The sequence below is a fragment of the Ailuropoda melanoleuca genome, chromosome 1 (assembly GCF_002007445.2).
Source record: "Ailuropoda melanoleuca isolate Jingjing chromosome 1, ASM200744v2, whole genome shotgun sequence".
Lineage (NCBI taxonomy): Eukaryota > Metazoa > Chordata > Mammalia > Carnivora > Ursidae > Ailuropoda > Ailuropoda melanoleuca.
This window is the reverse complement of record NC_048218.1, coordinates 172,529,625-172,546,360: the sequence shown is the minus strand read 5'-3', so window position 1 is coordinate 172,546,360 and position 16,736 is coordinate 172,529,625. Positions and strand designations below refer to the sequence as shown.

Sequence of the window (16,736 nt, the reverse complement as noted above, 5' to 3'; positions counted from 1 at the left end):
AATCTGTGAGCAGAAAGAGCAGAGAAAGTAAAGGCATCAAATGTTAACTATTTGATAAAACATAGATTTAATCTCTACCAACTGCTGTGAAATTGGTTCTCTTATTGAGAATATCAGAAACTAATTTTTTTTCTCGAAAGGTAGAATTACTTGTGTGTGAAATTGATATGTGTTTCAGAATTGAAAGAGGTTTACTCATGCATGAGAGCTGAAAACCAAGAAGAATGTGATAACATCCCCAAAGTTTCCCTTTTCCTAATGGCGAAGAAGCTGTTTCTCATTTTGTGTCACCTAAAGAATATCCTACCTTTGGCCCAGTAGCGTTTTGCCACCATATTGCCAGTGGACATGCTTGGCAAGGCTGAGTTAAGGATTTTGGCATTTTCATTTTTCCTTTTGGCATGATTTTTCATCAGCCTGCATTTCTGGAATGCATTTCCATGGTATATTTGGAAGATTCAAGCTGGCAAGATGATAAGCTTTCAGAATTTCCCCAACTCTTCCTTTGAAGGCACTCCAGAATTATAACAGAGGCATCACATTGGTCCCTGCTCTTCTGGCCCCCATGTTGGTCTCAGGTCAGTCTGTTCCATTTGGTCAAGTTTATCACACCTCAAGGACTTCCAAACCTTGACTGTCCAACCACATGAATGCAAATCATAGTCACCTATCAGAAGTCAAGCTCTGCAGGAGGAAAGAATGAAAGATTTATTTATAGACGTGTTTGCATTTTGTAGAACTGGTTTTATTTTGGTGTTTGTAGGTTTTGCTTATATTTTAGGCATTTTTATGGGAAGTGCAAAAATGGCAAAGTCCAGGGGAAATAAACCTACTCACATTAATGTCTCATAAATATGATATACAAAATATAAGTCGGCCTTAGAATGCTATTGGAATAATCCCACCTGCTCCAGACAACTTGCTTATGGGAGCTCGGAGGCAGTGGTGTAATAGAGTGCTATGGTACTTCACAGACATCAGTTTGAATCCTGAGTCTCTCCCTTACTGGATGGTGACTATAGACATAGTACTTAAATGTTGTGGGTCTCAGTTTCCCTTTTTGGAGAATGGGCATTTCTTTAATGGTATTGGCCCATAATAGCAGACTTGGTAAGTTCTGCTTTTGGTCCTCTCCCCATGAGGGTAGGAAAAAAAAGAAGCATCTACCTTTGTGTGGGGATTTCCTATGGAATATTGTTACAATCATCTCCCCTTGGGGGTAAAAAGATAAGTAAAAGTTATCCTGGCCATGTTTAGTTGAAGTTTTGCGTATGTTTTGGTTTTAAAATGCACCATGTAAAAAAAAAAAAAAAAGGAGAGAGATAACTATCTGCTGGTTAAGCCCAACTCACTAAAGAAATATGTCTCTTGAATGAAATAAAACAGTTGAACTGAGCCAGTAGTAATTACACTTCTGACCTATTAGGGCAGAGTCACTACCTCACATCCTTGGGAGATATAGTCTGGTTTGGGCTTTACTGGGCCCGTTTCTATTTAGGGTGGAAGTGAAGTCAGTGTGTGTGTGTGTGTGTGTGTGTGTGTGTGTGTGTACGTGCATGTGTTTGTCCGTGCATATGCTCACGTGCATGCATGTTTGTGTATATGGTCAGGAGAGGGAGTGTGCCTTGAGAAGGCTAAGATGTAGTTAGAGGTAAGCCTTCTACAATATATACCCTACATGTTCAGAATTTTTTTGAGGCTCAATTTGACCCTAATGACCTCCTTCTTAAGAATCAATTGACCAAACAAAAATGGGGTCAGAGTAGCCATGTCATGAACTAAGGAAGTCATTACCATCACATCCCTTACCAGGGATGAACATGCAGCCTGATGAAATGGATGCCCAGATTATGGAAGTAATCTGTTTGGGACCAGGAGCAAGAAAATGGAAGGATTTACTATTAGTGCCACCTTTCCATCACCCAGTACGTGAAGGGGTTCAGCTCCTTTTTAAATGCTCACTGTAAATGGTGTTCATTTTAGTTAAGACCTGTAGGGAAACTAAGGGAAATTTAGCCAGGTAGTTTAGAAATCATTCTACAACAGTCACTTTATTTTCTGATCCAAAAATACATACCATCAAACAATTCTTTTTTGATTTCTTAATTTATTTAAAAAGCACTACAAAGGTATATGAATTATACATCAAATTTGGTAATAATATATTCACTAAATCATGTTTATGGAAAGAAACAGAATTTAATTAGCTCAAATCTACCCCCAAGAAAGTGCAGGGTAAATGGTACGAGCAGTGCCTGCCCAACGCAGAGCAGAGAATACAGGCTGTAATGTGGGGGTGAAATGGAAAGAGCTTTCTTCTGATTTTTATTCAGATGCCCAGGGGTGGTTTTCCCCCTATCTTCCAGATTATTGTTGTGATTCCCTTCTATCTGTTGACAGCACATAATAAATCTGAATGTGTCCAGAAGTGTGATGACATGCCACTGATAATACATTTTGAGCCTCTATAGTGAAGGGCCATTATACTTCATACCAATTCTTGGGGGCTTTGTTTGTGTATCAGACCAATAAAATGCAGGTTTCCCTTTTTTGAGGTTCAACAGCAGCTCTGAGGCTTGTATAGACTCTTTCATTGCAAGTCTAGAAAGGAAAAAATACACAGCAATGGCCAAATTAGCTAACAGCCTGTGATCTCAGTTAACAAAACTACTAGACAAGATTCCATGGAAAAATTCTTTGGAAGTTTCCCCAAAGACCGCATAGCTATTTGGTATAAAGTGACCCCTGTGGAAATGTAGGTGAAGCAGCTTATTTTTCAGAACTAACACCTTGACTAGTTTGGTGAACCAAAGGCTCTGCTTGCTAGCTTTTGAATAGAGGAGGAGGATAGAACAGACTGAAGGACAAAAAATATTCTCTGTCTACCTTGGAATTTTGTCTTAAAAATAAACTTTCTAGGAAAAATTACCTGAAGAAAACTTACGACATTTCATAGTCTCCACAATACTACCTGATCTACCTGTCTTACTGCTGGCGGGTCTGACAGCATCTCTACCCACCTAGTGAATCTGGTCTTTAAGAAATCCCATGTTCTTTCTTCACATACCTGCTACCAAGCCCCCAAATCTGCAGTGGTACCCACCCTCAACTTGAGAATTTGTAGTTAATCAAATGAAGGTAACCTTGGTCTGATATAGATGTGTCCTTTGAGATGGCTTAGAGTAGTGAGACACCCCAGCTCCCCATTCTCAAAAAAAAAAAGCGCTCTTCTCCTTTTTGTACATTAAAAATGAATTCATTTCCTTTATGCAAACACCTCTTAGCAGTGATTCTCAAGTTCTGGTGTGTGTAGGAATCCCCTGGAGAGCTTGAGAAAATATTCCTAGACTCCATTCCCCAGGATTCTGGTTCAGGAAGGATGCAGTAGGATCCCAGCAATCTTCATTTTGAGGAGAACTCCCAATGATTCTGATGTGGGTGATCCCTGTAAATCACACTTAAAGAAGGTGGAGCTAGAATCCCTTGGTTCAAATCCCAGCTCTGCCATGTTGTATCTTGGTCAACTTGGTCAGGCTACTTAGCCTCCATATGCCTCAGTTTCCTCATTCTGTACAATAGGGATAATGGCAATACCTCACAGCATTTTTGTGAGAATTAAATCAGTTAATTCATATAAAGTGCTTAGAATGCTATCTGGACTATTAATTGCCCAGTAAATGTTAACTAGAACAGTCCAACAAGATACAGATGCCTTGAAATAGATTCATATATTGAGTTACATAGGTGTTTGGGGGGAGGGGGGCAGGGGATCATTTAATGGAGTACTTCAATGGTTTGTCATTGCTAACAGGATGAAAGCCAACGTCCTTAATGTGGTCTGTAAGACCCCACAGGTCTAGCCTTGCTTACCATCCAAGCTCATCTCATGCCATCCTTTCAGTCACTCTCACTGCTGTCAGCTGCATTTGGCTTATTTCAAGTTTTCAAAGACACTGTGCTCCCTCCTAGGTAGTGTGCATCTAGGCAGGCCTTTCACATGTGCTATTCCTTATGTCCGAGACACTGTTCCCATCACTTTTAGTTTATTAATTTTTACCCTTCCTTTAGATCTTAGTTCAAGAATCACTTCCTCTGAGATACTTTTCCTAACCTTACTAAGTTAAATCTTTTCATTTGTGCTCATGGCACATAGATCTCCTTTATATTCTATATGAAAGTTATACTTTCATATTTTTTTCCTCCTCTGCTGAAGTTATTGTCCCCTAAGGCAAAAACCACGCCAGTTTATTTGGTCACTAGCACAGAGCTTGGCATATAAACACTCGCTGTGTATTTGTAGAACAAATGATTAAATTTTGCTTGAGGAAAGACCAGGTTGGAATGCCATGTTTCTGCATAAAAACAGTGGTGATTTGGATGGTCTCAGGAGGGTGGAAGGGGAGGGGGTAGGTGTTCTCATGACAGAGGAGAGTAGGCAGAAGAGATTAGAGATATTCCAGAAAGGCAGTCAAAAAAACCCGAGATATCCACCATCCTTCAGGGTGGATGTCATCTGGACAGAGCTGAGAAAGATTGCCAGAGGTGGGTTTGGGTGCCAGAGAAGACGAACGTAGGTGAGAATTCCTATCCAGGCTCCTATCCAAAAAGAGATAAAGTGGAAAACCAGGAGTCAGATTCTTGAAGGGACAAATCCAACATTGAGACCACTGTGCCAGAGCTGAGCACTTGGAGATAGAGGGGAACGGGTTTTGGACTGAGAGTCCTTTCAGAATAAAGGAGGCCCAGGGCTGCTGTTGCTTATGAAACTGCGGGTGTGTGGTAGGTGGATAGTTCACCTTGGCTTCAAGAGCCAGAGATGAGCAAAGTCCCCTCTGAAGCTTGCTCCATGTCATTGATGGTTTGAGGGCACCAGGTTTGCAGAGACCTTTAGGAAAGGGAAGGTTCTCCTTGATATTCATGATGATGGAACAGAGAATAATTCCTTTCTCTCTAACTTAAGCCAGAGTTATAGCCTTCTTTGACATTTGCCGTCTTCAGTCAGTCTGTGTAGAGTTGAAGGCTCCGACAGGCACACAGGTGAGATTGCCACCATCCCAGTCCTTTCTTGTATCTGACCTGGCCATGCAGCCATTCATTGCTCAGTGGCGGCCCCTGCTGTTAAAGAGAAAGATAGCACATCCAGAGTCTGATATTAACTCTGGTACCTGTAACTAGGAGAATTTGGAGCAAACAGGAGAAGAGTGGGGGGAATGTAAATGGACTCAGGACATCCCCAGGGAGAACCCCCCTCCCCATGTTCAGGGTGCCCTGTGAGCTGCTAGGGCGAGAGAAGCTGAGCCTAAATATTTTGTGCTTAAAAATCTTCTACAAGCTTCTCCGTTTAATCACTTCATTACAAAGATTTGCTAGGAACCATCACAGTGCGCTCTGAGAAATGCCATTGCAAACTTTTCTGTGGGGACTTTAGGGCTATTAGGTGACAAGTATCTTAAAAGACACCCCACTCACTCTTGAGGTTAACTTACAGTAAATTTTCATTAGGTGTGGAGGTGCAGCATTCATGTCTGTTTACATTCTGGACAGGAATCAGAGTACAGATCCTTCCGTAGGAGTCCTGCTAGGATGCACTCCTGTGTGCACGCGTTTCTGGGCATGTGAGCACCTCTGGCGTGTGTGTGCTACGTGTACAAAGTAAGGCAGTTACATGCCATTTCTGGACAAAAACTGCATGTGAGAGAAGAGAGAAAGCAAACTCACAATCAAATAAAAGTAGGGAGAGGGGGAGAGATGAGATTGCAGTTGATTATGGGTCTGGCAGCAGATGTTCTACACGAATCCAACTCTCTGCAGCCAGTCTGTTTCCATGGCAACAGAATCAGTAATTATTGAGCCCAGGCGCTCCCCCCTCCTCTCTCCCAACAAGGTGGAGGCTGATGAATATGAACTATCTCTAGCCCATCACCAGCTCGTTCTTTTTCTCCTTTTTACTCTTTTTCTTTCTTTCTTTTTAAAGTTCTTCATAAGAAAAGTGGAGGTATTGAGGAACACCAACAAGAGGAGCTCTATGCCTATTGATGAAAGAGCGTAGGGCACCGAAATTGAAATGCAGTTATTCTTTTTCTCTTGTGATACTATGAGAGAAAAGCTCTTCCTAGAAAAGCCGATGATCTCTGAAGATGCTAAATAAATGAGCAGGAGTTTCCCTGAAATGGAGGCTCCCTTCGATTGGCTGATCTTTCTGCGACTCCTGCCAATCGGAGCACCCCTGGGCTCGAGCTCCATAAACATAAGCAAAGCTACATGCTTATTCTTCTGGACTTGAAGTGTGTACCATTCAAAGGTGTGAGGCAGGTCTCCATTCACATGGCTCAACTGGAAACCTATTTGGTGAACAAGCTTACTCAGGAACCATCTGGTATTCCATCACATTGTTCTTCTGGGGGACGACTCTAAGGCACTGGTGGCGGCAGCAGCTTAGCAGCAGTATTTGTAGTTGGGAAAGATGGACTTACAGGAGCTTGGTGAGTACACCTCAGTCTTACACATCTGTCCGCTGGTGTTAGCAGCCGGAGCTGAAATGCAGCTTTGTCCTATTGTCTGCCGGGAAAACTATGAATCGGAACAGGCACATGGAAGCACAGGCATTCTGGGGTTCCTGTGATGTGTGAGCTTCTGTATTCCAAAGCCTGCATGCGGTGCTTGGGTAGGATCGGATCTGTAGTTGACTGTGTTATTATAACTGGACCATTGGCTTGTCTAGTTAGGATTAGTATGAGGTGTGGAATTTTGCTTTATCTGCCTGGGTATAGATCCATTTCAAAAGAAGATGCTTTTAAAACTAAATTAATAAGAGTCAGCTTTGTGCATTGCTGGGAAGAGGGAGAAATGTGCAGGCACGGAGCTGAGCGGTGAGGAGCTTGACTGTGTTGCTGGTGTTTGCATTGTGAAGAGAGATGTTATTACAGTGGTCTGTCGAACACTTCTTCAGACCCCCAAGCACAGAAGGGCGCATCTCTTCTGCATGCTCTGCTGATCTCGGCTTGGGAAGTGTGCGACTGAGCTAGGTCATGCCCCTGACTTCTTTCATGAAACCGGTCTCTAAATCAAAATATGTTCTCTCTCTTTTTAAAAACTAATTCCAAAGATGAGTTGAACTACAGTCAGAGGGATTTTAGCTGCCAAAACCACGCTTCAAAATGATTCTGTTTTGCATCCTTTTCAAGCCCTGAAAACCAGACAGGGTTTGCAAAGTTATATTCAAGGATTGGCTCTTCGCCAGGCAAGGGTTGCTCTGAGCTATTGCTTTGCTCCCTGGGGTTTAATTTTCTGACACTGGTGATGGAGTTCTCAATTTCTTTGGGTAGAAGCAGGAAAAAATAAGAAAGCAGTGCTGTAAACAGGCAATGGAGAGGCAGCATGGGGAAGGAAAAACTGCTTTTGGAGACCCTTTTAGACGCAAACTTAAAAATATATGTGGCAAGACAGAGCTCAAGCAGAGTGTAGGATTCCAGAGGAACTATCATCTTTCCGAACATGGAGAGGAGACGCATTGCTTCTGGCGTGGGTGCAGAGAGCGGGGGCTGAACTTGGGGCTTCCATCTCTGCTGAAGAACCTCTCCCCAGCGTCTCTGCTGGTTTGAGGCTTCATCACTGTTACTTTTTTTTAAATGTAATTCCCTATCTCATGTGCCAGGAGCACTGACAGCACACTGCACATCTTCTATTTACAGTTCACTTGGGTGCAAACAACGGAGAGAAAGAGAGAGGAAAGCATTATTATCTGGTTCAAAAATATATGCACGTGAACTAGTTGAACATGGGAAATCTTCCCGGCTCGTCCTTTATAACAACATCCTTTTGACAGAAGAGAGTGTTGTAGGTCTTCACGTGGCTATAGAAGGGAATTTACTGTGTCCTAAATGGGCTCTGTGATGAGCGGGTAAAGAAACAAAAGAGCTAGGAAGGTTTCGCCTGGAGAAGACCCGAAAGCAGAGTGGGGGAGGGGGCGTAGAAGAGACCTGACCTGCCCCTCTGACCTGATGCCACGGGAGGAGATGTCCAAGTTTCTTCACCGTGGGTGACAGTACACAGCCGAGGGAAACCCAGTCACTTGACCAGATCAGTGACCTGTTATGTTAGCTGAAGGGCCCCTAGAAATGTAGGCTGTCCTCTGATCCCAAGAGACTCAAGATGGGGTGCCAAATGGAGAATTCCACCTGACCGGAAGCAAGTGTGTGCACGGGAACTCTCCCTATTACATCTCACTTCTAGGTACACCTTGACACACACCCAATTTTGAGGAAGTCTGGTTTCTAGAGGGTGTGCATTAAGTGACGTCATTTCATTAGAATGACCCTCCATCCTCTTTTGGTCTCTTCTCTCCCCCAGTAGCGTCACTGATGCGAGTGCACTGGCACCTGTTGGCAAGAATGAGAGAAGAAACAGCCTTTTATGGAAGCACTAAAAATGTTTAAAAAAAATTAAGAGTAGTTACTAACCTATTTTTGGATCATGGATGTCTGAGAATTTGCAAGCTGTGAAACTCTCCCTGGCCCTTAGAAAATACATGAATGCATGATCACATAATACTCTGATGACAGCCCCCATTTCAGGGTCATGTGGGATCTCCATCCCAGGTAAATACCCAAGAATTTATTATACCCTCAAGTTTCTTATCTCCTTTTTGCAAAGGGTCCACTACTAAATACTGCCACAGTCCTGTGCCAGTTGACTTCTGACCTAAGCGGTGGCTTCAGTACCTGAATGAGGTTCTGCATGTTCTCACCGAAGGTTGGAATGAAGAAGTCTTGGTACTAACTCTAGAACATGGTGGTTTTCTCACTTCTCAGCTTGTGGTGTTGGTGAAACTAGGGTCACAGGACTTGAAATGAACATGTTCCTTCAAGCTACCAGAACAGCTACCAGTCCACTCCTGAAGGAGAAGGCTTCTTCATACTGCCTCTTCATGGCATTTGTGGGATGTAGGAAACTTAAATGTAAAGATAAAGAAAAATGAATTCCCTGAGATTGTCACATGACCATCAGAGTTGCCCGATAGGCCAAAGTGAATATGAATATGTTAAATCCAATCTCTGACATTCAGCATTGAGAATTGGAAAGATAGAATCCTTCATTTCTCCTAGCAATTGGAATGTAATCAGTCACAATGGGAAAAGCTAACCTGCCTCAAGAATTTACGGTGTGGCAGGCACTGTTCAATACAATGTATGTAGACGTCATAACTCACTAAAGCTTTAAAGCAGCCCCAACAGGATGATTTATATACCTAATTTCTAGATGAAGAAATTGAGTCACCAAAATATTAAGGAACTTGCCCATGTTTACCAAGCGAGGATGTGGCAAGTGGTTTGTGTTTTCACACATGTTGATTTACTTGTTTGCTGCATCCATGGGTGGAAGGAGTGTGAATGGACAAGGGAAGGAGGTCTCCTCAGCTATCAGTCTGTCTAGTGGAATGAGGCCATGGGGAATTGAATTCAACCATCACTGTGATAATTAAAGTCAAATTAGAAAGGCATTTTAGGGTGGTTGGGTGAATTCTTTATAATGTCATTTAGGAAAAGACGTTGGAGGTAAGTAAAACCTCGTTACCAAAATGCCCCATTTGTTTATCCCCTTGTGTTATTGTATGATATGCCACCTCATTCCAAGGACTGTTTCTTTGACTGATATGAACTAGGTCAGTTTCTATATGAGAGCGGCTTCTCCTGGGCCATCTGTGAGAGGCGGAAGGTCATCAGTTCCATGGCTGCCCTTTGCTCGCATTTGCCAGGAATGATTTGCAGTTGCCGTAGCAACAGTGAGGGTCATGAAGGGCCAGGAACGACAGTGCAGTCAGTTTGGGGGTGTGCGTGACCTTCAATGGATGTGGGAATCACCAAGGCTACCATGCTTTCTGAACACCCTGCGAATAGGCCCAGCTCAGAAAGAGATTCCAGGTAGTGGCAGAGCAGCTGAAGACTCAGAAGATTAGACCTGAAAATCATTGAATGTGACATAGTTTTCAAACCTTGTCGCTCAGAGCTGGGGACATTGATGGGACTGGGGCAATGTGGAGTGGGGGGTGGGAGGGGTGGCAGGGGTGGGAGTCCTCCACTCCCACTTCAGAGCATCTCCATTTCTGTTTTATAAACTGCCATTCCCACTGAAGACTTACTAATGAAAAATTGAGGGGAAGGAGTCAGTCCACTAGACAGAAGAAGAAAAACTATTGATGTCCTTGAAATTTCTAGTTTGACATATAAAGAAATAGCAGACCAGAGCATACAAGCAAGATTACATTGCTAGATGGAAAAAGAATCTGTAGGGATCTCAATAGCAGGTTTCAAAAACATGGGTTATTTGCTGTGCATGCCTAATATTATGCACTTTCTACTATTACACTAGGTATGTGAATGTGTAAAGACAATTTCAATAGCTATTCAAAAAATAATGTCCTAGGGGCGCCTGGGTGGCTCAGTCCTTAAGTGTCTGCCTTCGGCTCAGGGCGTGATCCTGGAGTTCTGGGATCAAGCCCCACATCAGGCTCTTCCGCTGGGAGCCTGCTTTTTCCTCTCCCACTCCCCCTGCTTGTGTTCCCTCTCTCGCTGGCTGTCTCTATCTCTGTCAAATAAATAAATAAAATCTTTAAAAAAAATAAATAATGTCCTACAGAGATAATATGGCAGATCTCTTTCTAGACCAAAACTGTCTAGTGGAAATATAATGCAAGTTATGTATGTAATTTCAATTTTTTTAGTAATCACATTTAAAAAGTAAAAAAAAAAGCAGGTCTATAAATTTTATTTTATTTTATTTTTTAAAGATTTTATATTTATATTTTAAATATAAATATAAATATAAATTAGCTATATTAAATAAAATTTGTAAGTCACTTGTGCAGCCCTACTGGCCAGTGACTAGTCTGCTAGACAGTGCAGTGCTGGGCTCTAAAGAGCTCTCCTGATGCACCAGGCCAATGACTTCTACCTCATCCCTGCGCCGTGGCACCTTCCTCTTTTCCACCCCCATGAAGTACCTTGAAGACTAGCCCTGGCAACAGAGACGGAAATAGAATATTAATATTTACAAACTTGTTTACTTTTGCCCTTAACCATTGTACGTAGAACACTCAACATGTAGCAAAATCTTGGTTTTTCCATTACTTTGTTTGGCATGGGGGAATTAAAAGGTGTGCCATGTCCTATTGCAGAAAGTCAACATTCACCATCTGTGGCATTTTTCTGTCCCCAAATATTGTGGGCCCACCTCTCACCACACTTTGGACCACCTCCTTCAACTCTGTATGTTCAGGACACATGGGTTTAGTTTTAATAATAAGCTAAGCAAACCTTGATTGAGAGGGTAACTCTGCTGCAAACAGAAAATTCTTTATGAAGACAAGTATAAATTGAGGCTAAGGGATGATTTAATTGCTGTCTTCTTATTCAATTCTGCAAATTTTGTTTAGCTAGTAAATATTGACTAAGTAGTTCTTACAGTTAATTTGGTCTTAAAATCCTTACCTTCAACATCATATGTTATTCTATTTATCCACTCCCCCAAGGTTTTTTTGTTGTTGTTTTGTGGGGTTTTTTTTTTTGATGTAAAACCAATTATGAAAATGTAATCAACCTTTTCAGGAAGCTAGATCAAAATTATGCTGCAAAGCCTTCTTACAGGCATCCAGTCCCAGCCTCCTAGAGATGTCCTGACATTGACAATTGCAGCCAAATCTGCACGTAGAAGGATAAAGCTCAGTCTACGTTTGGTCCTCTTAAACCTTCGGTTGATAAAGAGGTCTTCTAGAAATCTCCCAAAATACTGAGAAAGGGAGAAAAAAAATCCATACTGTTCAATACCATCCCTAACATCAGGATGCCTTTTGGTCCAACTATACCCATTTCCTGCACGTTGGATAGAATCGGCCTTGTGCACTTAAGCACTCAACGAATGTTTGTTAGATTAAGTTATGTGGCCCCTTGGCAACTTCTTTCTTTTCATGGCAGGACCTTATCATCTTTCTGAGGTAACACTGGCAGACCAAGTAGATTAAACCATAGGCAGGGTTGAATCTAAGAGCGAGATGACTTATGAGATGAATCTGCTGATGTTTGGCCACACCAAGAACTATCATGAGTGGAAGGAAGTGCTGTGGGATTTCAATGAGCACAGAGACACTGGGAAATAACAGTATATTACAGAAGTGAAATTAGCATTATGATAATTATCTTTGACTTGCCACAAGATTTTGAAGTCCACTAATTTGCTAGCTAATTTTAAACAATCTATGATATTCTAGAAATCCAGGACTAGAAAAGTATTGATGACAGAGCAGTAATCTAGAACCTAAGGCCTTGAATTATTGTCTATAGTTTAGCAAATGAATTTTGTAAATCATTTAACCTTTATGCTCCACAGTATGGGTAGAAAGAAGTTTAGACTTGGTGATTCCCAAGGTCAAGCTTCAGAACAATCTATTCTCTAGGCCCATATTGCATGGATCATAGCAATCTTTTCCACTGTACCCAGATGGAGCCTCAGAATCCCTCTTAACACAGCACGAAGTCAGCCACTACCAAGCAATCAGAACTGGCTTACAGCTGAAACTGATTTTCATCCCTCTCCTATGTCTTTTTTTCAGCTGTGTGCATTGTGCAATACTTTGAAAAGGAACACACAGGGAATTATCATCAGTATGCAGGGTTTCAGGGATAAGGGAACGTCAGTTCTTTACTCATCTTCTTGCTCAGCTGTTCCATGGAGGTGTTGCCATCTGACAAGGGGGGCTGCAGCCTGGCACTTTGGGAGCTCACTTTTCCTTTCCTTTGAGCTATAAGTGATGAGAGACCTGTCAAGGAGAGCAGTTCACTGGCATCATTCCCAGACCTGGAAGCATAATGAAATAAAGTTTCATTCTGACTTGGTTGGAATTTTTATAGCTGAACATTTGAGATAGCATCTGGGGCAGTTCTAACATCCATTTGCCTTGTTGGAATGAAGCACCCATCAGCTAATGGAACTTAGGCCTTCATACTGGCAGCCCATACTGACAGACTTGACCTTTGGGCAAATCATTTCTAAGTAGAGCCAGCCAGGCCACAAGTCCTAGCAGCTGAGATGGAGCTCACTCATGTCTAATGGTCCAGCAATGTAAAATATGCATTATAGAAGTTTTATCATATACAAAGAATGATATCAAATTAGGAACTGGTCTAAAAGCCACCCACATTGGTACTGAGCATCAATTTAGACCATTTAATGTTAAGGGTTCAATCCAAGGCTTAGGCTCTGGGGATACTATGTTGGTACGGTCCACTGGCACTCTTCCTAGTACCCACACCCTTCCAGCTTTAGAGAACAGAGGGGGTCAATGGACAAAAGCCCCCACTCTGGATTAAATAAGCCGGGCTCAAATATATCTGCAAAGTAGACCCAAGAAGTTTTTGCAAATACCACTTGATGGGAGATCCCTCTGTCCTCCATAAAATTTCTTGAGGACTAGGTAGATGACTACTTAACCCCTCTGAACCTTAGTTCCCTCATCTGTAAAAATGGAAGTAAAGGTGCATTTCTCACAAGGCTGTTGGTGAATGAAAATTAAATTATGGTATCTCTGTAAGTGTTGAGTACACCATAATGCACTTTGCAAGGAGAAAATAGTATGATTACATTCCTTGGGTGAAAGCCATTTATTTTTAGTATCTCAGAGAATGTCTAGCTCAGCTCTTTGGCTATGGAAGGTTCTCTAATTGGACAGCTAGAGTGCTAGGAGGGCACATACTGTGTGCTCTCAGATCACTATCCTGAATCCTCAGAGACTACCCTAGCCCTGCTAGCACCAGAGGCCACCCAGAGGGAAAAGGACACTGCCCTTAAAACAAAGAGCCTAGGGTGAAGTCCCAGCTTAGCCAGTAGTAAGATTTAGGTCTTGCCATACTGCCTCTCCAATCTTTAGTATCTTTTTTCCTCATGTACAAGATATAGATAATATCTATCCTATGAGATACATAGAAATGTTCAGAGAACAAATAAATTAACATATCCCATGTGCTCTGTGGGTTGTGCATAAGGTAATATATATAAGATATTACTATCATTACTTCAAATCTATTATCTCTTAACAACTTAGCCATGTTTCTAGAGGAGGAATCACTGGAAACAAGTTTTTGGAGCGAGAGTTCCAGAAGCTCCAGGATAGTGATATAAGCTTTTCTGATTTTGGAAGCCAGTCAAGATCAAATGATATTGTGCTTTTTGACAGATGCCTTGTGACATTCAGGAAGGCTGTGACCTGTCATGAATAATTGGTGACTTTTACATTTGTAAGTCAAAGATGTTCTTGGTCTCTGCATATGGCCCATAAATCTTTCTGGATTGCCAAGTTTTAGCCATCCTGCCCCAACTCTGTCTTTCTTCTTCATGAAGACATAATAAGGCTTTGGAAAACATACATATTTTTTGTTCTTTCATATGGAGGTTCCCAGGCACTTCTTGGTAGCTTTCTTCTCTTCCCCGTCCCTCCTAGCCATGTACTTTACACTCCTGAATTACGTATTCTGTCAAGAAAGGAGAATGGGTGATGTCTTCCTTTGTTATGTCCAGTACCTATTTACTATAAACCCATCACATTCTAGATCTTAAAGAATCCTGAGCCCTGGAATGGCAAATAGATTCCATCTGGTGACAACTTCGGTGTTCTGATAGAGGCTGCATAGGGCTGTCATCTGGGCTCAGTGGGCCGTTGGGTGGGGAGGGAAGGGTTGCAACGTGCAGTTACTTTATTATAGGTGAAGAAAGTGAGTCTCAGAGGAATTAATTGACTTGTTAATGTGTGTGTTAACAATGGACAATGTTTACATTTCCCTTGCTCTCTCAATTCAGTCAACAACCACTGTTTGCTGCATGCCTGCTCTTTATCAGTTCTAAGTCTTGATATTTTCTATGAGCATAAATAATCTGAACATCTATGGATTAACCTGCATGGAAGTTTATTTTTCATGCAATCATTAGCCTCAAAGTTGTCCAGAATTGAGAGGCTACAATAACAAAATTCCCAATGAACCACTTATTTATATAAGTTGACCCTTGAAAAACACAGGTTTGAATCCACTTACAGGTGGGTTTTTTACATTACAGTACTATAAATGGATTTTCTCTTCTTTATGATTTTCTTAATGACATTTTCTTTTCTCTAGCTTACTTATTATAAGAATACAGTATATAATCACATAACATACAAAATATGTGTTATTTGACTACGTTACCGATAAGACTTCTGATCAACAGTAGACTATTAGTAGTTGAGTATTGGGGGAGTCACAAATATATGCAGTTTTCAACTGTGTTGGCGCGTCTAACCTCCACCTTGTTCAAGGGTCAACTGTATTCACTAATTCATTTGTATATTCACTTATGCATTCATTTTCCTGTCCATTTACATAAGGAATAAAGATCCACTTTTTAAAAGTTGGGCTCTTGTAAGAGTTCTTTAAAAACAATTTGAAGTGATTGATAAAAACAAATTGGCCAATAACTGCTCTTGATTTTTGCCTTTGTTCCTCTTGGTCTGCTACTTTATATGGCCTTGCTGGCACAGAGGTGAAAATGAACAATGAAGAAAAACTAATCCATAAAACCAAACTCAAGAGCTGTCCACTATCCTCCTTTTTGCAAAGCAGCCTGGAAGATGAAACATAGACAAACCCCAAAATTTTCACTTTACCAAAGGTTTCTGAACTGTTAGAATTGTCAAGGGAGAAAGACTTTGCAACAATGGTGATAGAGCTGCTGCAATGCCATGTGACCTGGGGAGAGGTATGAGTAGCAAGGGGTGGGAAAATCTCTTAGCCCTCTGAACACTGTAGTAACGCTACAATAGTCACACCCATAGTGTGTGGCTCTGTCTCTCTCTCCCATCCCTGGTGTAGTTGTAAAGGCTCACTCCCAGTCACTGGCTTCAAGGCAGAGCAATGTCAGAAACACTTGCCTGGTGTGGTTATAAAAATTGTGTCCTCTAGGTGCTAGGCATTTTACATATGCGTAGGTCCTTTTAATGGAACTTTCCAAGCTGTTTTTTTAAATTATTCTTAATGTAGCTGTTATTTTAAAATTACTACATGTAGCGGTCTGTCAAGATACAGTTTTTTCCCTGGTTTTATTGAGAACTAATTGACATACATCACTGTAAGTTTAAGATGTACCGCATGATGGTTTGATTCACACAGGTGCAGTGATGACCACAATAGGTTCCGCTCACATCCATCTTCTCATATAGATACAAAAAAAAGAAAAAGAAAAAAAATTCTCCTTGGATGAGAATGCTTAGGATCTACTTTCTTGACTTTCCTGTATAGCTCACAGCAGTGCTGTGGTTATTGTGTTGTATATCACATCCCTAATATTGACGTATCTTATAACCGGAAGTTTGTATCTCTTGACCACACTCCTCCAGGTCCCCTTCCCCCCACCCTTCATCTCTGATAACCACTAATCTGATCTCTTTTTTTTTTATGAGTCTGGTATTTTGTTGGTGGTGGTTTGTTTGTTTAGATTCCACATATAAGTGAGATCATACCTTATTTGTCTTTATCTGACTTACCTCGCTTAGCATAATGCCTTCAAGGTCCATCCATATTATTGCAAATGGCAGAATTTCCTTATTTTTTGGTTGTTTTTTTTTTTACGGCTCAATAATATTCATTGAATAAATATACCACACCTCTTAGGTTATTGGTTTTTATCAAAGAGCTCATCCCCCTATCTTAAATAGGACG

The 16,736-nt window shown here is 41.4% G+C and overlaps 1 protein-coding gene across 9 annotated transcripts in view; it reads left to right on the top strand.

The window, feature by feature from the left end:
* The window catches only part of ELMO1 (engulfment and cell motility 1), a 521,109-nt gene that overhangs the window by 383,152 nt on the left and 121,221 nt on the right, over window positions 1-16,736 (top strand). The window contains exon 1 of one of the 9 annotated variants that reach the window (XM_019802334.2): window positions 6,096-6,482. The exons of the other annotated variants lie outside the window; for them this stretch is intronic. The gene's annotated coding sequence lies outside the window, so the exon portion shown is untranslated. Of the gene's footprint in view, window positions 1-6,095; window positions 6,483-16,736 lie in introns of those variants that run through there. 9 annotated transcript variants of the gene reach the window in all.